At 52.6% G+C, this 6,641-nt stretch overlaps 2 pseudogenes, besides 2 other annotated features; both read left to right on the top strand.

The window, feature by feature from the left end:
• On the top strand, positions 1-1,616 carry Tc00.1047053503985.20 (annotated as a pseudogene; the record flags this gene model as incomplete).
• Positions 1-6,641: a sequence feature (areas not merged during assembly with more than two copies in the genome that could not be assigned to a particular haplotype).
• Positions 2,991-5,012, top strand: Tc00.1047053503985.10 (annotated as a pseudogene).
• Positions 5,661-5,714: a microsatellite.

Here is a 6,641-nt window from a genome sequence, read left to right as displayed (position 1 = left end):
ACCCGCGTCCCAGACTGATGGTGCTCTTCTTGGACAAGGGAAGGGCCGTACTCGTGGAAATGGAAGGAGAACAAATTCACTCGTGACTGCTACGTGAACTGTGAGGTGGAGCGAGTGTGGCGGATCGTCAAGGGCGATATAACCGAATTGGTTCAGCACTGACGGTGAGCCCTAATTTACGCCTGGGCGGCGTGTGTTGACTGGGACGCCCGGGATCGGGAATTCGATGGCTGCCGGATCGTACCTCCTCTACCAGCTGCTGCACGGCGATGTCGAGAAACTCCAATTTGTTGTCTGCAGTTTTGGTGGAAGTACGAAGTAATTGTGTGACAAGGCCATCAAGACGGTGACAAGATACGTGGGTAGAGGAGCATCCACGGACGTTTTGTATGATTTGTGGGATTGTGTGATGAAAGGGCATATTACCTACGATGTGACAGAGAAAGGGACACCGCCAGCGAGCTATTTTGTGTCTAGCACCGGATGGGGCATGATTGTGGTGTCACCCCCAAACGAGGGCAACTGTGATGAGTGGGAGACGCAAGTAAAAGCCGAGTGAATCATCGTGAATTGCCCTGACGAGATGGATGTGAAGGCGATGTGTGCATGGATGGAGCGCAATGGGACTACGGATGGGCAAGCGGAATACTGGAGGATGGTCGAAGAACGCATGGATAAGGTGGGGCCGATTCCACGTTACGTCTTTGATGCCAATAAGTTTGTTGCACACTCTGCTGCCATTGAGGATGCCTTGGATGGGATCAATTCCCGGGACGGTGAAAAGCACTTTACACATCGGGGAGTGAGACTGTGGTATTCTGGGGATCCGCCTCAAAAACTTGTGAGTGTTGTCAGAGCAAGAGGAGAAGTCGGTGCTGAGGTATTTCGTAACGCACCGATATCTGTTTGCCTCGGGCGTCGAATAGCGCACTATTTTGGGAGACGCGATGAGTGATGGGGATTTAGTTCTGTTGCTAGTATTGGGGAAGAGGAATACTCTTTTGTCTGAATGTGTGGAAGGGTTTGGCTTGCGCGCATTCATGTTTGGGGTGAGTTTGTCAGTGCATTAGTAGAGGAACTCAAGGAGCTGAGGCCACCAGCACGTCGTGGAGGACAGTACGCAGTGCTGAAGGCGATCCCTGAATGGCACCCCGCCGAGTTGTATGTGGATCGGCTGCAATGGAATACCACACAAATAATAATATAAAGCATCGGCTGCTGTGCAAACCGGCGGGTGCAAGCTTTCCGCTGGTGGACTTTTTTTTTTCTTTGTGAAGTTACTGAGGAAGACGCTGTTTGGGCTGCGGATTACTACGGCGTGTGGGCACCACACCACCGCCAGCACTGCGAGGCGGTTCACTGAGTGTCTGGCGGCTTATTTTGATGGCTGGGAGGAATTATCCCGAGACATGTCGTGGGAGATTATTTATGTGCAGCACGCAGACAGCACGCCGATGAATGGCTGGCAGAGATGTGATGTCGTCAATCCCAATAGTGTGAGCGACGATGAAGGCTGTGAAATGGCGGGGTTCTGGAGGGAAAAGGTGCGCCAGTACCAATTGTCAATATCATCCGGAGACTTTGGAAGAGACGCAGCTCTCCGAAGTGAGGAATAACCACGGAAATAGGAGAACAAATTTGGGAGGGAAAGGGACGGTTTGATTTCTGGTAAAAAGTAATGTGGGATATAAATTTTTTTTGATGCTTGTGTGTGCATGCATACAGTGCAGGTGCACCAGCGGCATGCGGCAGCACCGCACACGAATGCGAAAAACGTCCAACGCTATCGAATTTAACAGTGACAGAATAAACTAGGGAGGGAGTGGGGTTGTTTGGTTTCTGGTGAAAAACATTGGGTGATTTCTATATAGTATGTTAGTTGTGTGTTTGCATAAGCGGCATAATTGGAGAATTGCCCCGGTATGAGGGAATCATTGTGGCTGGCGGTGTCACGGTGTTACTGCATTGTCCATTTTCTTCTGTTGTGTTCGAAGTCCCATCACTAACAGAAGCATCTTAAAGGGATTGCCGAATAAGTTGTATTGAGGAAATGGTGCACTCCGTGTGACCGCATGGAGTGAGGCGGCGCGTCATGGCTGGGTGAGGATCCGCTTCGGCGTGTGTGGCTCTGTGGTGATTGCTCGCTCCGTGTGCGTTGTGTGTTGGCTGCGGGGCTGTGGCCGTATCCCGTTGGCCGTGGGACTGAACTGGAGGCGGTGGCGGTGTGTCTCTTCTCTTCCATGGTGGGTGGCTGCTGGCGGTGTGTGCGTTTGTTGTGTGGAGGGCCGAATCCTCTCACCCGCGGACTGACGGCACTGCGATGGTGTTTGTGTGTGTGAGGGCTGGTGTGGAGTCGCCGGCCAGGGCGAGGGCCGTGGCGGTGTCTTTCCCGCTTGTCGTTTGTTCCTTCCGTGTGCTTTTTTTGCTGCTTCTTGCCTTTCCCTCGTCATCCTCTCCTTCTGTTTTTCTGCGTGGAGTGGCCGCATGCTCACGGGCCATTTTGATCGTAATTGCCTCCTGACGGCATCCATCTCCCTCCGCCTGTCTGTCTGTCTTTCGCTGTTGGATGAGGCGTGTTGCACCGCGTGAGGGCTGGCGCGCACACACCGACGGCCTGTCGCGAATTGCCGTGTTGCTGCTCTTTTCTGTGGGCGATGGTCCTCCGTGCCGTCCCTTCCGGATTGTCTTGTCTCCTGCTCTCTGCGTGGGTGCTCTGCTCTGCTCCCCACTGACGTGTCTGATGTATTGCCGCTGTCGCTGTCTCCTCCACTTGTTGAACACACACAGAAGGAAAACAAGCGCTAATCGCCACCGTGAAATTCGAAGGCTCTGAAAGGACCAACAGCACACACACCGCCCACACACACATATTTATATGCTCTCACGTGTTGCTGCAGTGAAGGCATCCCGCACACACAACCGTCGCCGCGTGACCGGATCCAGCGGAAGGAGGAGGGAAGAAGGGAGAGAGTGAGCCGCAGAGGCCCAGCATGTCACGGCATGCGTTTACTTCTGCGGTGCTGCTCCTTCTCCTCGTCGTGATGATGTGCTGCGCCACTGGTGGATCTGCGGCCGCATCGACGGGGGAGAATTAAGTGATTGCGCGGCTGCTGTGGGTGGCTTTTATTTTCGTTCCGGGACGAACGCATTTGGAACCGAAGGGTGGGACTGGTGCAAGTGAAAGGAGGGATTCGTTTGGATCGCTCGCTCTTGTGGGTGTCGGTGGAGTGACGGTTGTCTTTGATGGGGGTTACACGACGCTTAGTGATAGCGATGGGGCACCGAGTGGGCTTTCTCATGCGGATATTGTGGCGGGTTCCATCTTTTTTGCGTGGAATTTGTCGTCTTTTTTTGGCGAGTTTGATAATGGCCGGAATACACACGTCGTGTTGAGCACAGCGAATATAAAGGGTGGTGTAGGCTCCGCGTCCAATCCCACGACAATTGAGAGCGGCAATAGGGCGTTTCTTTGTGCGGGAAGCTAGCAAATGTTTGGTACGAATGGTGGGTTCAATTGGGCATTGAGAGACCGTGATGTTCAACTGGTTGTGGGTGAATTCACGCAGCCCAATGACGGCAGACGGAGCGAGCTGATCCACTGGTGTGAACCCAAATTGCTGTGATCACAGATCATTCCCGAGACTCACGAACGCGGCGCGAATGGATTGATGGTTTTTGACGGCTCAGTTGTTTTGAAGGACACGCTTGTGTCCCCGTGATTGCGTATAACGACGAAAAAGACGATTTCTCTATGATCATCTGTTAGAGGGACGGCGGCAGCAGCTGAGTGCTTTCAAAGGGCTTTCTTCCTGCGGACTGCATTGACCTTCTCATTGCCGAGTGGGAACAGGGACAACTTCTCGTGATTACTCATTGCTATGGGAGCCGGTACTGCAGAGTGCACGAGTCACGTGACAAGGGGACAATGTGGGTGGAAGTACCCGGGGCAATTGCGGGCGTATGGGCCAATTCAAAATCGGGTAGTTGGGACATGAGCTTGCGTGTAGGAGCCATTTTCACTGCGACCGTTGGAGGAAAGAGCGTCATGCTGTAGGCTTGGAAAGTGAGCTCCCCGTGGTGGGAGAGTGAGGCCCATGTGCTCTACGTTTGGGTGACTGACAGCAACCCCGTGTTTTGTGTTGGACCGGCTTCTATGGACGCTGCTCTGAATAAGCCGATTGCCAACGCTCTGCTGTACTCGGATTGTGCGTTGTACCTTGTGGAAGCGAGGCACAATGAAGAGAAAAGCAGCCTGTTTCCTGTCCCTCTGACGGAGGAGCTGCGGATGATCACGTCCATCCCCCGTAATTGGGCGGACGTGGACGCTTCCTTCTCCGCGTCGCCCGTAAGTACGGTGGGTCTGGTTGGATACCTGTCTAACGCAGGCACTGCCAACACGTGTATCGACGAGTGCCGTTGCGTGATTGCAACGGTGACGAATGGCAAGAATGTCACAAATGGGCTTCAATTCGCAGGGCAATGTTGCCCCGTGAACCGTTGGGAGGATAATAATCACTGTGGCTTTGTGAATTACGACTTCGCTCTTGTGGCGACGGTGGCTATTCGCGAGATACACGCAGGTGCCAAGAGTATCCCTTTGATTGGCGCGAAGGGAGCAGGCCGCACTGTGCACTTTTGGCTGTCGCACAGCCATGAAAGGAGTAGGGGGGTGATGTTCAACGCAAACAAACACACCGGCTTTTGGGAGTTGAACAAACAATAACGAGTGATGCTCACGCTGCAGGACCGGCAACAAGGCCTTCGTATAGATCAATGGTGAGTGTGTGTGTGGGATGCTGAAACGACATCACCATCGGGAAAGGGGCCACGCGCGAATTCACACTTTTACATTGGAGGGGATGGAAGCAGTGCAAGCGACACCGGGAGCCAAAACAAGTGTGTGACAGTGACGAGTGTCTTCTTGTACAACCGCATATTGACCAGGGAAGAAACCACAAAAGTTGGTGCCAGCAACCTTGCTCTTCCAGAGTCTCTTTCTGGGAAAATGCTTGAAGGGCCGGATGATCCAGCGGGAACTGGCAGTGGCTCCAAAGATGGAAACGCCTCTCAGCTCACGAACAACACCTTTTTGGAGAAGGGCTCTAGTGGCTACGGCACGGTGCGTGTGTGTGTGTGCCTCGGATCTTGTTGCTTCTCTTTCTGGGGCTGTGGGCATTGCAGCTCTCAGCTGTGTGAGACGGTGGGAGTGGAGCTGCGACTCTTCGTGGAAAAGGGTGTGCAGCTCCTCAGGAAGACTCAATGCACTCCGTTGAGGACCTTTTAAAATCCCTTTTGTTTTCACCTCTGGATATAATGTGCTCCTGGTGCTTTGTTGGAGGGATCAGAACCCCTGCCTTTTTACTATTTTTTAATTTATTTTTCGTTTGTCGCTAGCTGCACACTCTCATGAGCGACGTGTTTCCCCCTGTTTTATTTGCTTTTTTTGCACCGCACGCGGTGCCGGCCTCATTGCTGTGCAGTCCCACGGACTGTACAAAACGAGGGGTGGAGGAAGAGGCCGAGTGCCTCATGAAATGTGAGGGATTTCGTGTGGACACGTGGAACACTGCGATCTTTTTTTTTCTCTCTGTAAGAAACATATGGAGATGCACAATCCCTGCTGCGCTGAGGGATACATGAAATGAAAGTCCACTGAGGTGATTTATTTTTATTTTTTTTTTCTTTATTATAATTAATTAATTATTTATTTATTTCTGCTGAATCTACGCCTTTTTTTTTTTTTGGTTTTCTGTATTTGGCAATTCGCTGCGGCTTGTTTTATTATTTGCTGTGTTGAATGCCACTATGTGTCTTTTTGCCCCATTGGGTGCCCCACTGCTAGCTGTGCAGTTGACACTCCCTCATCACTTTTTCTTTTCCGCTAGAAGCATCGATGGTCCGCGACGACGATTGTTCTTGTTCCCCATTGCGATGGTACGAGGGTGATTGGGCGCCCTGATGAGTGCAGTCGGAGGGGACCGGATGGTGTGCGCCGTGCCTCACTGTGAGTGTGGGGCGCCACCGCCACGACCTGCTGTGAGGCGTAACGCTATTTCTTCGGGGCAGGGGTAAGTAAAGGACTGTGGTGGAATTGGGTGCGCCTCGTTCTTCTTGTAGCGGCCGTGGGTGTGCTGTTCGCATTGCTGTTTTGCGGTACGATTTGGATGGCGGTGCTTCTGCGTGTGCCTTCTTGAATGCACTGTGCGGCGGGCTTCTCTTCTCCATGTCCTTGCCCTTTTGTGAGTGGGGGTGAGTGTGGGTGGCTGTCGACCTGCCCCGAGCATTGGGGTCCTCCATACACGTGTGGCTCATCTTGGCAGCCTCTCGCAGCGTCCATGCCTCGTGACAGGGAAAGAGGAAAGAGTAGCGTGATTCCTCGTGCCATAGACCTATCAACTTTTGAGGAGTTGGAGTGAGGCCAAGGGGACAAGCGTGTGTGTCTTCACCTTCTTGCGGGAGGACGCGCAGAGGTTGGTTTTCTTTTGTTACTTTGTTCGGTCACTGTGTCTGTGTTGACGTTATTTGTTTGTTCTCCAGAGGCATTCATTGTGCGATTTGTGCGTGTTTGGTGTCCAACGTTTTCAGCACCACCGAATGGCGTGTTGCGCAGGATCGGAATACATGGATGTGCGAGAGCATCG

The sequence above is a fragment of the Trypanosoma cruzi genome, genomic scaffold, assembly GCF_000209065.1.
Source record: "Trypanosoma cruzi strain CL Brener 1047053516529 genomic scaffold, whole genome shotgun sequence".
In the NCBI taxonomy this organism is placed as follows: Eukaryota; Euglenozoa; class Kinetoplastea; order Trypanosomatida; family Trypanosomatidae; genus Trypanosoma; species Trypanosoma cruzi.
This window is presented reverse-complemented; position numbering and strand designations above follow the sequence as displayed.